The sequence below is a fragment of the Macaca fascicularis genome, chromosome 5, assembly GCF_037993035.2.
Source record: "Macaca fascicularis isolate 582-1 chromosome 5, T2T-MFA8v1.1".
Taxonomy (NCBI): domain Eukaryota; kingdom Metazoa; phylum Chordata; class Mammalia; order Primates; family Cercopithecidae; genus Macaca; species Macaca fascicularis.
In genome coordinates this window covers 58,652,837-58,677,209 of record NC_088379.1, presented here as the reverse complement: position 1 = coordinate 58,677,209, position 24,373 = coordinate 58,652,837, and positions in this window count along the sequence as shown.

The window sequence follows — 24,373 nt, the reverse complement described above, 5'->3', positions numbered from 1 at the left end:
TGTACCACAGAACTTAAAGTTTATAATAATAAAAAAAATGGTGGCCAGGCACGGTGACTTGCATCTATAATCCCAGCACTTTGAGAGGCCGAGGCAGTGGACCACCTGAGGTTGGGATTTCGAGACTAGCCTGACCAACACAGACAAACCCCATCTCTACTAAAAATACAAAATTACCCAGCACTTTGGTAGGCTGAGGCGGATGGATCATGAGGTCAGGAAATCGAGATCATTCTGGCTAACACGGTGAAACTCCATCTCCACTAAAAATACAAAACATTAGCTGGCATAGTGGCAGGCACCTGTAGTTCTAGCTACTTGGGAAGCTGAGGGTGGAGAATGGTGTGAACCGGGAGGAGGAGCTTGCAGTGAGCCGAGATTGTGCCACTGCACTCCAGCCTGGGTGACAGAGCAAGACTCCATCTCAAAAAAAAAAAAAAAAAATTAGCCGGGCATGGTGCCACATGCCTGTAATCACCACTACTTGGGAGGCTGAGGCAGAATTGCTTGAACCTGGGAAGCGGAGGTTGCAGTGAGCCAAGGTCACACCATTGCACTCCAGCCTGGGCAGCAAGAGCAAAACTTTGTCTAAAAAAAAAAAATTTTTTTTAATAATAATAATAATTGAAGGAACATCAGCCCACAAATTAAGGAAAAAACAGTGTAATAACTCCAATAACTCAAAAAGCCAGAGGGTCTTCTTTTCTCCAAACCATCACACTGGTTTTCCAGCAAGCGTTCTCAACTAGGCTGAGAATGCTAAAATGATTCAGAATACGGAGAGGAATGAAGATCATTGAGATTCAGGAGAACATGGAAATCCAATCTAAGGAAGCTAAAAATCACAATAACATGATGCAGGAACTGACTGATAAAAGAGCCCTTATAGAAAAAAAAAAATGTGAACAACCTGATAGAGCTGAAAAACATTCTACAAGAATTTCGGAATGCAATCACAAGTGTTAATAGCAGAATAGATCAAGCAGAGGAAAGACTCTCAGAGCTTGAAGACTGTTTTTCTGAAATAAGACAGACAAGAATAAAGAGAAAATAATGAAAAGGAACTAACTTCCAAGAAATATGGGATTATGTAAAGAGACCTAATCTACAACTCATTGGTGTCTCTGAAAGAGATGGGAAGAATGGAAGCAACTTGGAAAACATATTTCAGGATATCATCCATAAGAACTTCCCCAATCTAGCTAGAGAGGCCAAAATTCAAGTTCAGGAAATACAGAGAACCTCTGTAAAATACTGCACAAGGAGATTATCCCCAAGACACTAATCATCAGATTCTCCAAGACTGAAATGAAAGAAAAAATGTTAACGACAGCTAGAGATAAAGAACAAGTCACCTACAAAAGGAAGTCCATCAGACTAACAGTGGACCTCTCAGTAGAAACCCTACAAGCCAGGAGAGACTGGGGGCCTATATTCAGCATTCTTAAAGAAAAGAAATTCCAACCAAGAATTTCATATCCAGCCAAACTAAGTTTCATAAGCAAAAGAGAAATAAGATTATTTTCAGACAGGCGAATGCTGAGGGAATTCATTACCATCAGACCTGCCTTACAAGAGCTCCTGAAAGAAGCACTAAATATGAAAAAGAAAGACCATTAGCAGCCACTACGGAAACACACTTAGTACACAGAGCAGTGACACTATAAAGCAATCACACAAACAAGTTGGCACAATAAACAGCTAACAACATAATGACAGGATTAAATCCATACGTATCAGTACTAATGTTGAATGTAAATGGGCTAAATGTCCCAATTAGAAGGCACAAAGTAGCAAGCTGGATAGAGAAGCAAGGCTTAATGGTATGCTGTCTTCAAGAGACCCATCTCATATGCAATGACACCCATATGATCAAAGCAAAGGGATGGAGAAAAATCTACCAAAAAAAAAAAAAAAAAGTGGAAGTTGCCATCCTAATTTCAGCAAGACAGACTTTAAATCAACAATGATCAAAAAAACAAAGAAGGACATTAAATAATGGTAAAGGCTTCAATTCAACAAGAACACCTAACTCTCCTAAATATATTAAGTGAGTGCAAAAGTAATTGTGGTTTTTGCATTGTTGGAATTTGCATTTGAATTGGAATACATTCTTGAGTAAATGTGGTCATATTATACATCATTTTAATGGGCATTTTTCCCTTTTTTCTTTTTTTGCTAATGGTTTATTTTATGTTTATTTTAGACTATGGAAATAATATTAGACAAATGGCAAATTCAAGTGATTTTCTTATTCTAGTTAAAAATGGGTCATAAAGCATTGAAGACAACTCACAGTAACAACAATGCATTTGGCCCAGGAACTGCTAATGAATATACAATGCAGTGGTGGTTCAAGAAGTTTTTCAAAGGAGTCTTAAAGATGAGGACCATAGTGGCAAGTCAGAAGTTGACAACATCCAATTGAGAGCAATCATTGAAGTTGATTCTTTTACAACTAAGTGACGACTAGCTCAGTGGTTGGACTTAGAAGAAGCTCCAAAGCACTCCCCAAAGCCAAACTTGCACCAAAAAAAAGGTCATGATCACTGTTTGCTGATCTGCTGCTGGTCCTCCACTACAGCTTTCTGAACCCTGGCAAAACTATTACATCTGAGAAGTATACTCAGCAAATTGACGAGATGCACTGAAAACTGCAATGCCTGCAATGCCTGAGATTGATCAACAGAAAGGGCCCAATTCTTCCCCATGACAAAGCCCAATGGCATTTTCCACAATCAATGTTTCAAAAGTTGAACAAATTGGACTATGAAGCTTTGCCCCATCTGCCATATTCACCTGACCTCTTGTCAACTGACTACCACTTCTTCAAGCGTCTTGACAACTTTTTGCAGGGAAAACACTTCTACAACCAGCAGGATGCAAAAAGTGCTTTCCAAAAGTTCATTGAATCCTGAAGCATTGATATTTATGCTGCAGAAATAAACAATTTCTCATTGGCAAAAATGTGTTGATTGTAATGGTTCCTAATTTGATTCATAAAAGTGTGTTTGAGCCTAGTTATAATTATTTAAAATTCACGATCCAAAACTGCAATGACTTTTGCACCAACCTAAATATATGCACCTAACACAGGAGCAACCAGATTCCTAAAGCAAGATTTTAGAGACCTTCAAAGAGATTTAGACTCCCACATAATAATAGTGTGAGAGACTTTTTCACCCCACTGACAGTATTAGATCATCAAGGAAGAAAATTAACAAAGATATTCAGGACCTGAACTCAACACTGGACCAAATAGATCTGATAGACATCTACAGAATTCTCCACCCCAAAACAACAGAACATACATTCTTCTCATCTGCACATGGCACATACTCTAAAGTCAATAATACAATTGGATTTAAGCCAATCATCAGCAAATTCAACAAACCAAAATTATACCATCCATACTCTTGAACCACAGCATGATAAAAATAAAATTCAATACGAGTAAAATTACTCAAAACTATAAATTTACATGGAAATTAAACCATCTGCTCCTAAATGACTTTTAAGCAAATAGCAAAATTAAGAGAGAAATCAAAAATTTCTTTAAAACTAATGATAACAAAGATACGACATGCCAGAATCTCTGGGACACAGCTAAGGCAGTGTTAAAAGGGAAATTTATAGCACTAAATGTCTACATCAAAAAGTTAGAAAGATCTTAAATTAACAATCTAATGTCACAACTAAAAGAACTACAGAAACGAGAGAAAACTAACTCCAAAGCTAGCAAAAGGCAATAAATAATTAAAATCAGAGCTGAACTGGAGATTGAGACACAAAAAAACATTCAAAAGATCAGCAAAGCCAGGAGTTTGGTTTTTGTTTTGTTTTGTTTTTTTGTTTTTTGCAAAAATTAACAAGAGAGATAGACCAATAGCTAGAGTAACAAAGAAGAAAAGAGACATGATCCCATTAAACACAATCAGAAACAACAAAGGTGATATTACCACTGATCCCACAGAAATACAAATAACCATCACAGACTATTACGAACACCTTTAGGCACACAAACTAGAAAATCCAGAAGACATGGATAAATTCTGAGACACAGACACCCTTCCAAGACTGAACCAGGAAGAACCTGAATCCCTTAACAGACCAATAATGAGCTCCAAAACTGAATCAGTAATGAGCCTACCAAACAAACAAACAAAAGGCCAAGACCAGACAGATCCACAGCTGAATTCTACCCAGTGTACAAAGAAGAGCTGCTACCACTACTACTGAAACTTTTCCAAAAAGCTGAAGAAGAGGAACTCCACCCCAACTCATTCTATAAGGCCAGCATCATCCTGATACCACAACCTGGAAGAGACACAACAGAAAAAGAAAACTTTAGGCTAATATCCTTGATGAACATTGATGCAAAAGTCCTCAACAAAATACTAGCAGACCAAACTCAACAATGTTGAAAGGCTAATCCACCACGATCAAGTAAGTTTTATTCCCAGGATGCATGGTTGGTTCAACATACCCAAATCAATAAATGTGATTCATCATATAAACAGAACCAGACAAAAACCACATGGTTAATCTCAGTACATGCAGAAAAGGCTTTAGATAAAATTCAACATCCACTGATGTTAAAGACTTTCAGTAAACTAGGTGTTGAAGGAATATACCTCAAAATAATAAGAGTCATCTATGACAAACCCACTGCCAACATCATACTGCATGGGCAAAAGCTGGAAGCATTCCCCTTGAAAACTCACACAAGACAAGGATGCCCTCTCTCACTAGTCCTATTCAACATAGTATTGGAAGTCCTGTCCAGAGCAATGAGGCAAGAGAAAGAAGTAAAGTTCATCCAAAAAGGAAGAGAGTAAGTCAAACTAGCCCTGTTTGAAGATGACATGATTCTATTTATCTAGAAAATCCCATAGCCTCGGCCCAAAAGCTCCTTAAGCTGATAATTTCAACAATGTTTTAAGATACAAAAATCAACGTACAAAAATTACTAGCATTCCTGTACACCAACAACAGCCAAGCCAAGAGCCACATCAGAAACACAATCCCAATTACGGTTACCACAAAAAGAATAAAATACCAACCAGGCGTGGTAGCTCATGCCTCTAATCCCAGCACTTTGAGAGGCTGAGGCAGGCAGATTACCCAAGGTCGGGAGTTCGAGACCAGCCTGGCCAACATGGAGAAACCCTGTCTTTACTAAAAATACAAAATTGTCTGGGCGTGGTGGCACATGCCTATAATCCCAGCTACTAGGGAGGCTGAGTCAGGAGAATCACTTGAACCTGGGAGGCGGATGCTGCGGTGAGCCGAGATCATGCCATTGCACTCCAGCCTGGGCAACAAGGGTGAAACTCCACCAAAAAAAAAAGTAATAATAATAATAAAATACCTAGGAATTTAGCTAACCAGGGAGGTGAAAGGTCTCTACAATGAGAATTTCAAAATGCTGCTCAAAGAAATCAGTGATGACATAAACAAATGGAAAAACATTCCATGCACAAGGATAAGAAGAATTAAAATGTTAAAATGGCCATGCATATGGTATGTCTTTTCATTTTTCCTGATTCTCTCCCTTCTTCCACCCTCTACCATCCAATAGGCCCCAGTGTGTTGTTCCCTTCTATGTGTCTATGTAGCTCCCATTTAGCTCCCACTTTATTTAGCTCCCACTTATGAGAACATGTGGTATTTGGTTTTCTGTTCCTGCATCAGTTTGGTAAGGATAATTGCCTCCAGCTCCATCCATGTTCCCGCAAAGGATATTATCTTTTTCTTTTTTATGGTTGCATAACCTCATAAAGGTTCCTGAGTCCCATACGTGGTTTTGTAGCACTGGAAAAAAATCACAGAATTAAGTGTCTTTGATTTTACCCTACTTCAAAGCTTATAAGTTGTATTTCCACAGTTTACTTCCATACGTCTGTATGCTGGCAAAAGACGAGTCATCTGGGTCAGAGGCAAAGGACTCTCTTATTTCCAGCACAGCAGGCAGCATGATATTCATGTTTACATCAATTCACTTTGCCTCTCATGTTCATTGGGTCTACATGGAATGGCACAAGTGGATACTGTACCTGCAGTGGGTTTGTATCACAGTTGAGGAGCCCCAATCTTAGGATGTCCCAATATTTTAAAGAGGCTACAAGAAAATCTCCCCAAAATTTGTCCTGGAGGTTGCCACCATCTTTATTACATTGGGCAGCAAACAGAGCTTCTCTATGCCCCAGAGGGACGCAGTGTCTCTGCCTTCCAACACTGCCTGCTATACAAACATCCTTGAAAAATCAATCATCCAGAACTAAAGCTATCAGTGCCTTTACTCATAGGACACTAGAACACAAGAGATCATGGGGTAGAGAATTGTCTACCAACATTGACTTTCCTGTAGGAACAACTGATGTCTCTTCTGTGACCCATGTGGACTGATAATCAAAGACCAGAAAGCAGCCCTCTGCCCCTATTGCCTTTGTCCATAAAATGGGGGAACTATAGCACAGTCCTAGAGCGGACAGCTTGGTTAGCAACTATGCTAAAAGCAGAGAGATTAAGTAAAAGTCTGAACACTGAATAGTAAGATATTACTTTCTTCTTCTTTCAGCTACTACCAGACTAAAAACCAGGCTTAACCCCAGGCAGGACATTTGACAATGACTCTATGAAAAAAAAAAAAAATATATATATATATATACACACACACACACACACACACACACACACACACACACATATATTTAGTTGTACTTAGCAGGAAGAATAGGAAAAAGTATGTCTTCCATCTTCCTAGAATTGGAACTCTTCATTATAACTTTAAAAAAGTTTATTCTGTTTCCCTGCATGAAATATATATAAAATATATTTATATATATAATATATATGACATAAAATATATATATATAAATGTGTACCTCTCCTAAGAAATGGCTACATTTCTGCCCCCAAATCTTGCAATGAACGGAAAGTACCACCCCCTCCCTGACGTGACTTCTTAGTTTTGTTTTGTTTGTTTGTTTGCTTGTTTGTTTGAGATGGAGTCTTGCTCTGTCTCCAGGCTGGAGTGTAATGGCACAATCTTGGCTCACTGCAACCTCCTGCCTCAGCCTCCCGGATAGCTGGGATTACAGGCACGCACCACCACAACCAGCTAATTTTTATATTTTTAGTACAGACGGGGTTTCACCATATTCACCAGGATGGTCTCGATCTCCAGATCTTATGATCTACCCACCTCAGCCTCCCAAAGTGCTGGGATTACAGGCGTGAGCCACCGCACCCAGCAACTTCTTAGTTTTATATTGCTCAATAGGCATGGGCAGCCAGGAATGACCTTCCTCTGAAAAAAGTCCTTAATATAAAAGAAAGAATAGAAATAAATAAACAGAAACAGGAACCCAGAAGACACAAAGATCATGCAGGGAAACAGAATAAACTTTTTTAAAGTTATAATTAAGAGTTCCAATTCTAGGAAGGTGGAAGACATACTTTTTCCTATTCTTCCTGCTAAGTACAACTAAAAGTCCTGGACATTATTCATTTTAAATACCACGTCTGATCATTCCAAAATCTCTGACATATTTGAGTCTGGTTATGATGCTTACTGTGTCTTCAAACTCTGTGGGGGACAGGGGAAGGGAGTTTGGTTTGCAGGTTTTGGTTTTTTGTGTTTTGGGTTTTTGTGTTTTGTTTTGTTTTGTTTATCTTTTGTATGCCTTGTAACTTTTTGTTGAAAGCCAGATGTGATGTACTAGATAAAAGAACTAAAGTAATCGACATTTAGTGTGATGTTTTATCTGGCTAGATGTTAGGTTGCGTTTACTATTTGCTGTAGCTATACATTTTGAATATTAAAATTTCCTCTGGTGTTTTAGCCTCCCATATTGTCTTTGGGTTTCCCTAGAGATTTTTGCTCAAATAAGGCCTGAGGTATGCAGTTGTAATTTCCTTTTGTTATATGAGTCTTGTTCCTGTGGTGGTAAGGTAGGAGAGGAAGGAAATCATTCTGCAGTCTTACAATCAGGTCCCTGTCTTTTAATGAGCCTGTGTCCCTGGGCTGGGAACTTCATCAATGATTCTCCATTTTGTTTTCCCCCACCCCTTCCCCTCACACCCAACTCAGGTGATACAGCAAGGCTAGAGAGGGTTAAAGTTGGCAATTTCCCTTCCCTCAGGTTAGGCTCAGTCAATTAATGTTGGTAAAATAGTTTCATTGAAGCAGGGCCTTCTTAGGAAGAAAAGAATGCTCTGGACATAGTTTTAAACGGCCTAACTTCAAGCCTATGCACAAACTAAATGGAGGTCGTAGAGCAGCAAATCTAGTCTCCTCCCTTCTGTTCAATCACTCCTTCCTTTAACAGCTCCAGTACAACAAGAGAAACAAGGGAGTGTGTTGGGAAGTCTAAGCCACGGTACCTTTAGAAACAGCAATATTGATGACAAAGACCCCTTAGAAAATACTGTAAACCATATTCTCCTTTCCCTAGAATTCTCAGAAGAAAAGAGATGGTAAGACATCCAATTAACCTGATGGAAAACATTTTTACAAGCTGCTATTAGAATGAAAGAGGCCATTTCAAACATGTTTAACAAAGAGCAAGAGTCAAATTGGACTCCTGTGATTTTCAAAAATCTATTCCTGTTTTCAGCCTTAATTACTTTATACTTGGGCTGAATTAGGAAGTTCAATTTTCTGTCCATGGGTCTAAAGTCAGAAGGAAACACTCATGATTCCTTTGGCATAGGAGACACATTTAATATCCTTAAGAAATTCCTAGGGACTATCCTAAAATAGGGGTAATTTGGAGCTCTGGGAGTATCATTAGAGACAGTTATATGAGAGAGGCAAGGAATACTAAACACATAAAGACTATCAAAGTAATCTAGAAATCATTTCTACAATTGTCATTCAGGGCAAAAAAAAAAGGCTATTTCCTTTTATTTATTTTATTTATTTATTTATTTATTTATTTATTTTTTGAGATGGAGTCTTACTCTATTGCCTAGGTTGGAGTGCAGTGGCACAATCCCAGCTGACTGTAACCTCTGCCTCCTGAGTTCAAGCGATTCTCCTGCCTCAGCCTTCCAAGTAGCTGGGATTACCCACTAGCTATTTTTTGTGTTTTTAGTTGAGACAGGGTTTCACCATGTTGGCCAGGCTGGTCTCGAACTCCTGACCTCAAGTGATCTGCCTGCCTCGGCTTCCCAAAGTGCTGGGATTACAGGTGTCAGCCACCGCGCCCAGTCAGAAAAAGGCTATTTCCAATTTGAAATGGAATAGCTGAGATTGTAAATAATTTTTTTACTTATATTTTTAAACTGCCTCTCTAGGTAACTGTGGTTACATCAGAGGAGAAAACTAGTTTGTTCCAGGGACAGGAATGGGAAGGAAACTTGCCATTCATTGAAAACATCTTTGTACTTTTGGAATTGGTACCATGTGCATCCATTAACTTCTCTAATTATTTATTAGTTGTTCAGAAAATAAATACATTTTATGAAAAATGTGGGGGAATTATCATTATTATTATTTTACAACCAAACTAATTTTAGGAGCCCAATTATTTGTGCCACAAGTCAGAGCGGAAGCTCAAAAGTATCACAAGGAAAAACCGTTCAGGATTCATTTGGGAGGTTAGGGAGGTCATGTCTCCCCAACTTTGCAAGAGTTACTAAAGGCTTTATCTTCTCTTATTCTGGCTGTGCAGGGTTCAGTACTGTGCCCTGATGAGTTGAAATATTGAAAGCAATAGCACAGGCTAAAATCACGAGGGTATTTTCTTCAAGTTAAAACATTTTAAATAATCAATTTTAATTTGCCAATAAAGAAAGCAAATGTAGAGCTCACCATGCTACTGTCCACTTCACTAAATTCACATAGTATCTCAACTTTAAAGTACACTAAAGAGAAAATATGTTTAACATCCTAACAACAAAAAGGTAACTACATGACAAATCAAACCCTATCCTCTTAAGAAAGTTGCCCTCTAACTGGGGAAATGGAAGGGTATGGATGGTGTCCTAATTACATCATTCCCAAGTACAACATAAACATTGTATAATATTTTCCATTATTTCATCTAGATGTTTTGCTTGGTCTTATTCTTAGGCAACTGGTTTTCAAGATGGCACTCTTATGAACTGTCTACCCTGGGATGGAATCAGTGACCTCCCAGAGAGAGCAACAACTGAGGAAGTAAAGGATTCCAAACCTGCCAGCTGATCATCTCAATTTAAAGCAAAACAGAGAAGAAAATGGGTAATAATTTCCAAAAACAAAAGGCCAACCCAGGCTAAGGGCGTAACACATACCACCTCCTACCCAGCAACTCTGAAACATGGAATAGAAAGACACGTGTTTTTGTTTTCCCAAAGCAGGTCCAGGTGGAGTTCCAGAAAAAGTTTTCATGTTCTTGTTGCCTCCTCACAGGCCTACCTCCCTGTTAGTAGAGAAAGACAGTCTCTCTCTTTACTTTTTGTCCCCTTTTACTTTCTTAAGCCCAGTGTTCATTTGAGCACACACCACTTCATATCCTAAACCCTACTTCTCTAATGTCTCCAAGGACGAAACTTCTCTTACTTTTCTCTTTCTCCTAACTCCATGCCCTAGCTCCCTCTCAGGTTCTCCCCCTGTGGCAACTATGGGTCCTGTCCACACAGGGTGTTCCAGACTCTGTCCTCTGAGGAAATTCTTAACAACAGGATTTTTAAATCCTCAGGTGCCAAAAGAGAAGAGGAAAGAAATGACAGACAACAGGCACAGCGGATTAGACTTTATTCAAGAAGGCATGGGACTCCTTGGCAACTCACAGGAGTTAGTGACCATGCCACTCCTTGGCAACTCACAGGAGTTAGTGACCTGCCTTCGCAGCTGGAAGTCAGTGCCAGAAAAATGTGGATTCTAAAAAAGAATCCAGTGATCAAGAGGTGGGATGATGATTCACAGAAAATGGTGGTAATAACAGGAATTTTCTAGAATTTTCCCTGCAGTGCACCTCCTGAGAGACAAGTAACTGGAAATATTTAACCAGCCCCAAGCCCTTGCTACTTTCAATTTATTGTGTGTGACTAAAGATTCATAAGGAGAAAAGGGCTAGTGAGGGCCATACAGGATTAAAGGAAGGTTGAGAATATATGAGGGGTGAGTAAAGAAATAATCAGAATGTCTTTTCTCCTGCTGACAACAATGATGCTCAAACTCCTGAGGAATCTGTGAGCTTCTCCTCTCAGCCTCCTCCCACCAGCTCCCCTACCTCAGCCTGAGTGGGAGCAGGAGGTGGCAAGTCGCAGGGAGCAGCAGGGTAGGGTCTACAGGCAGCCTGAGGGCATTAGCTGCCCTTTTCCCAGGGAGTCCAAGTGACCTCTGTTTCACACACAATGGAAAGAAACCCAGTGGGCAATTTTCCTGGGAACAAAGAAGTTAAAACCACACGCGCTTTCCCTGCTCAAGTTCTACATTTAGAAGAAATCATTCTATTCCCTGTGATGACTTCTTTCCAGGTCAGGAAAGGGTCTCCTCTGTAAAATGGAAAAGGTTATGATTTCATTTCATGTGAGCTTAGAATAATTCTGAATGGTAGGAAATACAATTTCACCCTCTTTTTGCAGATGTGTTTGCCCACAATGAAACCAGTTTTACTGTTCAACTGTTTACATGTATTGACAACATCTCATTTTTTAAAGAAAAACAAAGAAATTGTTCTAGTCCACCTTAGATTTTATTTCAAACCTTGCTAAGAATAGCAAGTTACTTGAGAGTATAGATTTGATATAAAAATGGTTTAAAAGGAGTTCCCCAACTTGAGCCCAAGTGAGAGGGGAGAAATGGGAATATGTCCCCCCAGAAAGATGAGTCGAACTGGCAAGAGTGTCCTACTGTTGAAGAAAGCCTGGAGCACAGGGAGTGTCTTCCATCTCGAGTGTAACAATACTTTTCACAGATACTACTGTTTTCCCACTGAGACCTGTAGAGAAAAGAAGTGGGAGGTCTCAGAGAAGCATGTTTTTAAAAAAAAAGCAAATTAAAACTTTTCAAATGATCAGACTGAACAGGTGACACCAGAAGACTAGAGCTCCTGTGGCTAAGTGCAGAGACACAACCAGCTTCCTGGGCCCCCAGCTTCTAAGGGGCACCAAACCCCCGCCCCACCACTGAGAATAGCCCAAAAGGGAAAAGGTTTTACCTGCCAGGTGGCATCTCAGGAAGCATACAGGATAGGGGTAAACAGGTAAACCCCAGTTTGCAGTGAATGCAGTGAGACTCACAAAGGGCATGTTTGAGTGACAGCCCTGCTTGAGGGAAGGTGCCTGTAACTGCAGGGCTTGTTTGTGGATTGTTGCAGATACATGTAGGGCCAGAGTTAAATTGCCTTAAATAAGAAAGGAAAGTTTGAGCCCCACTCCTTCTTTTTCATCCTTCCCAAATGCTGCCCTACAAGATTCAGCCTCTCCTCTAAATAAGCACAGCCTAAATATTTCTTGCTTAAGTATTCATTTAGAGGGGTACCAAATTAATAGTCAGCTTAAGCTTCCCACATGAATTTGTATTATCCTAATCAAAGACAATAGTGCTTTAGAAGAGAGTCAGGCCCAATATTCTATATTCAACAAGTACTTACAGAGAGAGAAAGAGAGAGCAAGGGAGGGAGAGACAGAAGAAGATGAAAGGGAGAAAGGAAGGCCAGGAGGGAAGGCAAGAGGGAGAATTCAAAGTTGACTCTAAGAAGGTTTTGGGTCTGAGACACTGGAAAGATGGAGATGCCATCAACTGAAATGGAAAATAATAATCAAGTAAGGCAGGTTTGAGAAGACAAGTAGCTCCATCTTGGATGTGTTGAATTGGAGATGTCAAGACAGTCACCAAAAGAGCCTGAGAAGGCAGCTAGAAGCCTCAAAATTAACATATTCAGAACCAAACTCTTGCATTCATTATTTCTCATTCCCCATCCAAAGCATGTCTTTGCTGTCTTCCATTGCTCAGACATGACAATTCTATTCAGCTAGTTGCTCAGGCCAAAGACCTTCAAGTGATCCTGGACTCCCTCTTTCTGTCACATACCACACCTAATCATCTACAAATATTATGAGATCTACTTTGTAATGTATTCTGAATCTAATCCCTTCTTATTTCCTTCAATGCCACTATTTCAGTTCAAACCACCACCATCTTTTATCTATTAAAATTAATATTAGGCTAAAACCAACATTTAATGAGCTCCTGAGATAAACAGTAAATGTGGTATTTGATCTCAAAGATTACTATTTTACCTTTATTATTTAAAAATCTAGTAGTCAAAGTTTTAAAGTTTGATATGTAAGAATAATAATTTGTTGGCACTGATAGAGTGCTCTTGTAGTCACTATAGTGTACATTTACAATCCCGAAGGGATCTCACTTTGAGCTAAGTGTGATTGAGAGACAAAGTAATTTGAAGGCAAGTGTTTCCATTTTAGGCACTGTGATACTGACATCGCCACTACGGTTTTCCTTCCTTTCTAATAGTAGCTCACATGGCTAGAGATTTTTCTCCTCCTCTACTCCTGGGTTTAATGGCTTGGTTTATAGTAAAGATACATGTCATTGAACCAATCTTGCAAACTCTGGGTATTGTTTGAAGAAGATGTTTTCTAACCATTTTCGTAAGGCTGTTGCCCTTGCTGATATCTGATATTTCTAATATTTTTGCATGAGTTTACTGTTTCACACAATCTGTTTTTAAAAACCTATCCTTAAACCTTGGATCTAGAAATGTGGCAATAGGACAATGCAATTTTCTTTCAAAATAACAAAGTTAGGCTGGGTGTGGTGGCTCACACCGGTAATCCCAACACTTTGGGAGGCCGAGGTGGGCGGATCATGAGGTCAAGAGATCGAGACTATCCTGGCTAACATGGTGAAACCCCATCTCTACTAAAAAAAAAAAAAAATAGCCGGGCGTGGTGGCAGGTGCCTGTAGTCCCAGCTACTTGGGAGGCTGAGGCAGGAGAATGGCGTGAACCTGGGAGGTGGAGCTTGCAGTGAGCTGAGACCATGCTACTGAACTCCAGCCTGGGTGACAGAGTGAGACTCCATCTCAAAAAATAAAATAAAATAAATAACAAAGTTAGCTCTGACTTTTCATCTGCATCTCAGTTTTTACCACTTGAACACCCATCTCAGCACCTTCTCTGTAGTCAAATGCTAGAGGACAATGTACGGTATAATGTAAGAAATATTTGCATATGCAAGATATTTCAGACTAATAATTTCCTCAGTGAGCTCCAAAAGCAAACTACTTTCTGGTCAAACAAACCACTGACTGTTAGTAAATCCTGTTATGTTGATATTTTTGTCCATCAGATGTAATAGTAAACCTTTCTTTTGTTCAAGTAGCCCTTTCAACATGTGTAGTTACTATCCCATCATATTGGAACACCTTGATAAGTCCTGCCAAGACAGTTCAAAAATTTCTTGAAGGTCATAAAACTTGTCTTTTGCTAAAGAAGAACATCAACAGTGACCCATTGACTGCTGCTTAGGGATTAATAATCTTGTTATATTCTTCTGTGCTATAATTACTTTCTAAACACACAACTAAAGGATGTGAACAAAATACTGATTGTGGTTCCTACATTACACATAGCCTTCACTACGTTTGTTCTATTGTCAATATCAATTACATAATAATTTCTTTTCTCTATTCAATAAATATTTCTTCAACCAGATTCACTCTGTTGTTCACTGTAAGAGACCCAACATCTCTCAGCAAGCTAGTAAACAGGAACAGAGTTGAATTTATCATGACTCCGCCAGGCTGTCATACCTAAAAAAAAAAAAAAAAAAAAAAAAGACATCCGGTTCTCCCTGCATGCCCAAATTTTTGATGTATGATTTACAAAAGTAGTATATTTAATTAAGTGACTGCCTTTGTGTTCAAAGGAGAATAGAATTCAGGAAGAAATTTTTAGTATGTATTTTTTTAAAGGAACTTTTATCTAAGATTCATGTGCATACCTCAAAAATTCTTCATCTTTAACTATTGAAAATTGTAGACAAGCTTTAACAAGTGTTTTAACAATTATTTTATTTAAATGTTTAATCTTCATAGACTCATAACTATAAGGATTCATCTTCTGAAAAGATTCTAACAGAGTATGTATTTTTAGATTAGTTATGTGACCAAAATATATTTCAAGTCTCTCCATTTTCTGCAATACTTTATTTTCTTCATATTCTTTATTATGTCTTTATTGCAAACTATTTTTTTATCTAAAAATATAAACAATCGAACTCCTGGACACAGAGAGTATAAGGATGGTTACCAGAGGCTGAGAAGGGTAGTAGTGGGTGGGAGTGGAAGGATGGTTAAAAAAAAAGAGTTAGAAAGAATGAATGAGGCCTACTATTCTACAGCACAACAAGGTGACTATAGTCAATAATAACTTAATTGTACATTTTAAAATAACTAGAATAGTGTAATTGGATTGTTTGTAAAATAAAGGATAAATGCTTGAGGGGGTGGATACCCCATTCTCCATGATGTGATTATTACACATTGCATCCTATATCAAAATGTCTCATGTACCTCATAAATATATCCACATACTGTGTACCCACAATAATTACAAATAATTTTTTTCTCTCTCTCTAGATTCCTCCTCTCTGGGCATGGAATCTCTGAAAGAAAGGCAGCAGCCCCAGTCAGGGGCTTATAGACAAAACTCCCATCTCCCTGGGACACAACACCTGGAGGAAGAGGTGCCTGTGGGCACAGCTTCAGCAGACATAAACATTCCTGCCTGCTGGCTCTGAGGAGAGCAGCAGATCTCTGAGCACAGCACTCAAGCTCTGCTAAGGGACAGACTGCCTCCTCAAGTGGGTCCCTGATCCCCATGCCTCCCAACTAACAGACATCTCCCAGGAGGTATCGACAGACAACTCATACAGGAGAGCTCCAGCTGGCATCTGGTGGGTGCCCCTCTGGGATGATGCTTCCAGAGGAAAAAGCAAGCAGCAATCTTTGCTGTTCTGCAGCCTCCACTAGTGATACCCAGGCAAACAGGGTCTGGAGTGGACCTCCAGAAAACTCCAGTAGACCTGCAGCACAGGGGCCTGACTGTTAGAACAAAAACTAACAAACAGATAGGAATAGCATTATTATCAATAAAAAGGAAGTCCACACAAAATCCCCAGCCAAAGGTCAACAGCAGCAAAGACCAAAGGTAGATAAATCCATGAAGAAGAGGAAAAACCAGTGCAAAAATTCCGAAAATTCCAAAAACCAGAACACCTCTTCTTCAAATGATCACAACTTCTCGCCAGCAAGGGGAAAAAAATGGATGAGTTTGAAGAATTGACAGAAGTAGGCTTCAGAAGGTGGGTAATAACAAACTCCTCTGAGCTAAAGGAGCATGTTCTAACCCAATGCAAGGAAGCTCAGAACCATGAAAAAAATTAAGAGGAATTGTTAACTAAAATAATGAGTTTAGAGAAGAACATAAATAACCTGATAGAGCTAAAAAATACACCACAAGAACTTCGTGAAGCATACACAAGTATCAATAGCCAAATTAAGCATGAGAAAGGAAATCAGACATTGAAGACCAACTTAATGAAATGAAGCATGAAGACAGAATTAGAGAAAAAAGAATGAAAAGGAATAAACAAAGCCTCCAAGAAATGTGGGACTTTGTGAAAAGACCAAACCTACACATGATTGATGAACCTGAAAGAGATGGGGAGAATGGAACCAAGTTGGAAAGCGCTCTTCAGGATATTATCCAGGAGAACCTCCCAACCTAGAAAGACAGGCCAACATTCAAATTCAGGAAATACAGAGAACACCACAAAGATACTCCTCAAGAACAGCAACCCCAAGACATATAATCATCAGTTTAACCAAGGTTGAAAGGAAGGAAAAAATGTTAAGGACAGCCAGAGAGAAAGGTCAGGTTACCCACAAAGTGAAACCCATCAGACTAACAGTGGATCTCTCTGCAGAAATCCTAAAAGCCAGAAGACAGTGGGGGCCAATATTCAACATTCTTAAACAAAATAATTTTCAACCCAGAATTTCATATCCAGCCAAACTAAGCCTCATAAGTGAAGGAGAAATAAAATCCTTTACAGACAAGCAAATGCTGAGGGATTTTGTCACCACCAGGCCTGCCTCACAAGAGCTCCTGAAGGAAGAACTAAATATGGAAAGGAAAAACAGGTACCAGCCATTACAAAAACATACCAAAATGTAAAGATCATCGAAACTATGAAGAAATTGCATCAACTAATGAGCAAAATAAACAGCTAGCATCATAATGACAGGATCTATGGGGGGAACCCGCTACCAATATTTCAGTGTAGGTTCTTTCTATTTTCCATAAGTGTTGGCCAGCTGAGAAATAAAGAGAGACAGTACAAAGAGAGGAATTTTACAGCTGAGCCTCCAGGGGTGACATCATATATTGGTAGGACTGTGATGCCCGCCTGAGTCTCAAACCAGCAAGTTTTTATTAAGGGTTTCAAAAGGGGAGGGGGTGTAAGAACAGGGAGTAGGTACGAAGATCACATGCTTCAAAGGGCAAAAAGCAGAACTACTAATAGGAGTCTAACAAAGATCATATGCTTCCGAGAGAACAAGGCAAAAGGGCAAAAGCAGAACTACTAATAAGGGTCTATGTTCAGCAGTGCATGTATTGTCTTGATAAACATCTTAAACAACAGAAAACAGGGTTCAAGAGCAGAGAACTGGTCTGACCACAAATTTACCAGGGTGGAGTTTTTCCCCACCCTAGTAAGCCTGAGGTACTGCAGGAGACCAGGGTGTATCTCAGTCCTTATCTCAACTGCATAAGACAGACATTCCCAGAGCAGCCATTTGTAGACCTCCCCACAGGAATGCATTCCTTTGCCAGGGTATTAACAGTAATATTCCTTGCTAGGAAAAGAATTTAGGGATATCTCTCCTACTTGCACATTTGTTTATAGGCTCTCTGCAAGAAGAAAAATATGGCTCTTTTTGCCTGATCCTGCAGGCAGTCAGACCTTATGGTTGTCTTCCCTTGTTCCCTAAAAATTGCTGTTATTCTGTTCTTTTTCAAGGTGCACTGATTTCATATTGTTCAAACACACATGTTTTACAATCAATTTGTACAGTTAACACAATTATCGCAATCATAACACAGGTCATGAGGTGAAGTACATCCTCAGCTTATGAAGATAACAGGATTAAGAAATTAAAGTAAAGACAGGTGTAAGAAATTATAAAGGTATTATTTGGGAACCGATAAATGTCTATATTAAAATGAAATCTTCACAATTTATGTTCCTCTGCCATGACTCCAGCCAATACCTCCATTCGAGGTCCCTGACTTCCCTCAACAAGGATCAAATTCACACATAACAATGTTAACCTTAAGTGTAAATGGGCTAAATGCCCCAATTAAAAGATATAGACTGACAAATGGATAAACAGTCAAGATCCATCAGTGTGCTGTATTCAGGAGACCTATCTCATGTGCAAAGACACACATAGCCTCAAAATAAAGGGATGGAGGAAGATTTACCAAGTAAATAGAAAGAGAGAAAGAAAAAAAGTAGGGGTTGCAATCCTAGTCTCTGATAAAACAGACTTTAAATGAACACAGATAAAATAAGACAAAGGAAAACATCACATAATGGTAAAAGGATCAATGCAACAAGAAGAGCTCCCTATCATAAATATATATGCACTCAATATGGGAGCACCCAGACTCATACAGCAAGTTCTCAGAGACCTATAAAGAGACTTAGACCCCCACACAGTAATCGTGGGAGACTTTAACACCCCACTGTCAATATCAGACAGATCAACAAGACTTAAAATTAACAAGGACATTCAGGACTTGAACTCAGCTCTGGGACAAATGGACCTAAGAGACATCTACAGAACTCTCCAGCCCAAATCAACAGAATATACATTCTTCTCAGCACCACATAGAACTTATTCTAAAATTGACCACGTAATTAGAAGAAAAACACTCCTCAGCAAATGCAAAAGAAAAGAAATCATAACAAACAGTCTCTCAGATCACAGTGCAATCAAATTAGAACTCAAGATTAAGAAACTCACTCAAAACCACACAACTATATGGAATATGAACAACTTGCTCCTGAACTACTACTGGGTAAATAATGAAATGAAGGCAGAAATAAATAAGTTCTTTGAAACCAATGATAACAAGGACACAATGTACCAGAATCTCTGGGACACAGCTAAAGCAGCGCTTAGAGGGAAATTTATAGCACTAAGTGCCCACAAGAGAAAGCAGGAAAGATCTAAAATCAACACCCTAACATCACAATTAAAAGAGCTAGAGAAGCAAGAGCAACAATTTCAAAAGCTAGCAGAAGACAAGAAATAACTAACATCAGAGTAGAACTGAAGGAGACAGAGACACGAAAAAGCCTTCAAAAAATCAATGAATCCAGGAGCTGGTTTTTTGAAAAGATTAACAAAATAGATAGACCACTAGCCAGACTAATAAAGAAGAAAAGAGAGAAGAATCAAATAGACAAAATAAACAGTGATAAAGAGGATATCACCACTGATCTCACAGAAATATGAACTACCATCAGAGATTACTATAAATACCTCTATGCAAATAAACTAGAAAATCTAGAAGAAATGGATAAATTCCTGGACACATACACTCTCCCAAGACTAAAACAGGAAAAGGTTGATTCCCTGCATAAACAAGTAACAAATTCTAAAATTGAGGCAGTAATTAATAGCCTACCAGCCAAAAAAAACGGCAGGATAAATGGATTCACCGCCAAATTCTAACAGAGGTACAAAGAGGAGCTGGTACCATTCCTTCTGAAACTGCTCAAGGAAATAAGGGAAACAAGTGGAGAAACATTCCATGCTCATGGGTAGAAAGAATCAATGTCATGAAAATGGCCATACTGCCCAAAGTAATTTGTAGATTCAATGCTATCCCCATGAAGCTACCATTGACTTTCTTCATAGAATTAGAAAAAACTACTTTAAATGTCATAGGGAACCAAAAAAGAGCCCATATAGCCAAGACAATCCTAAGCAAAAAGAACAAAACTGGAGGCATCACACCACCTGACTTCAAACTATACTGCAAGGCTACAATAACCAAAACAGCATGGTACTGGTACCAAAACAAATATGTAGACCAATGGAACAGAACAGAGGCCTCAGAAATAATGCCACACATCTACAACCATATGATCTTGTAAAAATCTGACAAAAACAAGCAATGGGGAAAGGATTCCCTATTTAATAAATGGTGTTGGGAAAACTGACTAGCCATATGCAGAAAGCTGAAACTAGGTCCCTTCCTTACACTTTTTACAAAAATTAACTCAAGATGGAGTAAATACTTAAATATAAGGCCTGAAACCACAAACATCCTAGAAGAAAACCTAAGCAATATCATTCAAGACATAGGCATGGGCAAAGACTTCATGACTAGAACACCAAAAGCAATGGTAACAGAAGTTGAAATTGACAAATGGGATCCAATTCCAATTAAACTAAAGAGCTTCTGCACAGAAAAAGAAACTATCATCAGAGTGAACAGGCAACCTACAGAATGGGAGAACACTTTTGCAATCTATCCATCTGACAAAGGGCTAATATCTAGAATTTACAAGGAACTTAAACAAATTTACAAGAAAAAAACAATGCCATCAAAAAGTGGGTGAAGGATATGAACAGATATTACTCAAAAGAAGACATTTATGCAGCCAACAAAGATACGAAGAAAAACTCATCACTGGTCATTAGAGACATGCAAATTAAAACCACAATGAGATACCATCTCATGCCAGTTAGAATGGCGATCGTTAAAAAGTCAGGAAACAACAGATGGTGGAAACAATCTGGAGAAATAGGAATGCTTTTACACTGTTGGTGGAAGTGTAAATTAGTTCAACCATTGTGGAAGACAGTGTAGCAGTTCCTCTAGGATCTAGAACCAGAAATACCATTTGACCCGTCAATCCCATTACTGGGTATATACCCAAAGGATTATAAGTCATTCTACTATGAAGACACATACACACATGTGTTTATTGCAGCACTATTCATGATACTGAAGACTTGGAACCAACCCAAATGCCCATCAATGACAGACTGACTAAAGGACACATGGCACATATACATCATGGAATACCATGCAGTCATAACAAAGAGTAAGTTCATGTCCTTTGCAGGCACATGGATGAAGCTAGAAACCATCATTCTCAGCAAACTAACACAGGAACAGAAAACCAAACACCACATGTTCTCACTCATAAGTGGGAGTTGGACAATGAGAACATATGGACACAGGGAGGGGAACATCACACACTAGGACCTGTTGTGTGGTGGGGGGGAAGGGGAGTGATAGCATTAGCAGAAATACCTAATGTAGATGACAGGTTGACAAATGCAGCAAACCACCATGGCATGTGTAGACCTAAGTAACAAACCTGCACATTCCGAACATGTATCTCAGAACTGAAAGTATAATTTTAAAAAAAAAAAGAAGCATAGGTAAAATACATATTGTGGAAGACAAAATCATGTTTAGATGTGTAAAAACCTATTGTAGGAGAATAATACAGTGTAGGGTAGCAAAGAATTCAAGTGCATAAAAATACATAAAATAAAATTTTTTTAAAAATTATTTCTTATAAATATTGGTGAGCGTGATTGAGTCCTTTATCACTGTGAAATTTTGAGTTGCTAAAGTTAACATTCTGCTTTTAATCTTTCCTCATAAGATGTGAAGAAATCCCAAATAAAACACTCATGGATTAAATGGAATTAAGTAACTTAAATACAACTTTTAAAAATTATTTTGCTTAATGGCATAATACTAGTACAGATGCTGCTGTAGTTATGACATGGTTATGTTTTGATAAACTTGTTGTAACTTGAAAATATTGTTAAGTCAAAGATGCATTGAATACAGCTAATTTATCAAACATCATAGCCTAGATTATGCTACCATTAATGTGCTCAGAACACTTACATTAGCCTTTGGTTGGGCAAAATCATCTAACACAAGTCTATTTTATAATAATGTGTTTAACATCTCATCTATTTATTGAATACTGTACTGAAAGTGAAAGACGGAATGGTTGTATGGGTACTTGAAGTACGATTTTCACTGAATACACATCACTTTAGTACAATCATAAAGTTGAAAAATCTTAAACAGTCATAAATTGAGAACCATCTGTATACAATCTACAAATATTAGAATAATGATATAACCTAAACATCCTCATTATTATTACTATTACTACTACTCTTACTAAGTAGAGTAGATTATAATATTACTCCATAATGTTATTATTGATATTTATTAATACATTTTAATAAACATTTGTTGTAGAAAAATATATACTATTCTACATAAAATTATGTAATCAACACACTCTCATTATTTATATTTGTAACCTATTTCCCTATTAAAGTATTTGAAAGCAGTTTTTTATAAATAAAATTAACAGCTTGGATCACCATCATTAATTATTATGGTATTTTAGTCTCATTAGTAATAAATGTGTATTTATTCTTGAATCAGCTGAGAGAATTTCAGCATAAAAAGCACACGATGAAATTTTCCCTCCAAAAGACCCTTGCCACTATTTGATATTGAGTTTCATATACACAATAAGTCTGAAATTCATACCTTCTTAAATTACTAACTTAGTTTTCCTCACTAGGCATGATGGTAACACGTATGATTACGAGATCATTAATCACACAAAGTTCAGAGATGCCAGGAATGATATTGAAGCAGGTCTCCAGCTATTTGCCTTGAAGATGAAGTCCAAGGCAGGTCTCCAGCTTTTTGCCTTGAAGATGAAATCCAAGATGAAGACTACATCTTGGTCTCCCACCAAGGGATGAGTTCTGGTCTACTCCAAGAATATATTTGAACTTGGATATTATTGTATGTCTGCTTCTACCCTCAACTAGGATGTAAGCTTCATGAATGCAGGTTGGTTTTTATTTATCACTCTATCTTCAGTGCCTAGCCCAAAACCAAGCACATAGAAGACTCAATAAATATTTACTGAATTAAAACTATGTAGCTATCATAAATAAAATCTATGCAAATTGACATGGAAAGATGTCTACAAAATACTTACTGACTAGCACGCTTTTTACATAGATAGCTACTTTGCTCACCATACTCTCAATGAGCTGGCTCAAAGTCTTGTATCTGGAAGAACTTAATAAAGATATGTTGAATGAATGAATGAATGAATGAATGAATGAAATGAAATGAAAGCAAAGAGCTTCCTTATGGTTGCTCTCCTTCAGTCTCAGCCTTCCAAACTGACCTCTTTCATTTGTTCATTTGTTCATTTATTAATGTTTCTTTCTAATATGCAAATTTGATGATGTTTTTCTGCCCCAAAATCTTTAACAGCTCCTCATAACCTTCAAGATAAATTCTAGGATCTATAATAGAGCACCCAACACTCTTCATCATCTGATCCCAGCAAACCTAAGCAAATACATGCCCTGCCACAGCTCTCTCCCTATGCTCTCATTCCCTCTCCATGCCCTTAATGTTACTAATACTAATGACTTATAATTCCCTAAAGATACTGATACCAATTCCTTCTTTGTTTCTGACAAGAAATTTGTTGCCACTCTTATCTTTTGTTCATCTGTATTTAACATGTCTTTGTTCTTTGGATGCTTTTAAAACTTTGTCTTCATCATTGGTTTCGAGCAACTTTATTATTATGTACCTTGTAGCTTTCTCCATGTTTCTTGTGGTCAAATTTTATTTCTAGTATATTGTATAGTATTTACTTATCACACATCTAATAAAAATTTAGAAAAACTCAGCAATTAAAAAAATATTCTCCCCACTCCAATACCTTCTCTCCTTCAGAGGTCCAACTACATGTATATTAGTTACTTAAAGTTCTGCCACAGCTCACTGATGCTGTTTTCATTTATAATTTTAAAAAAAGTTTTCTCTCAGATGGCATTTTAGATAATTTTTATCACTGTATCTTCAAGTTTACTTACCTTTTTACCTCATGTATAATCTGCCACTACTACCATACTTTTTTATCTTCATTATTATAGTTTTCATCTCTGGAAGTTCAATATAGTTGCTTTTCAATATCTTGCATTTCTCCCCTTAACTATTTAAACATATGGAATATAGTTATAATAATTGTCTAAATGTATTTGTCTTTTCATTCTAACAACTGTATCAGCTCCAGATTGGTTTTGATTATTTTCTGCATTATTGGTCATATTTTTGTTTGTTTGTTTTCACATGCCTGGAAATCTTTGTTTTAATGATAGACATTGTTATTTTACTTGCTAGATGCTGGGTATTTTTATATTTCTATAAATATTCATGAGCTATGTTTTGAGATACAATTTAG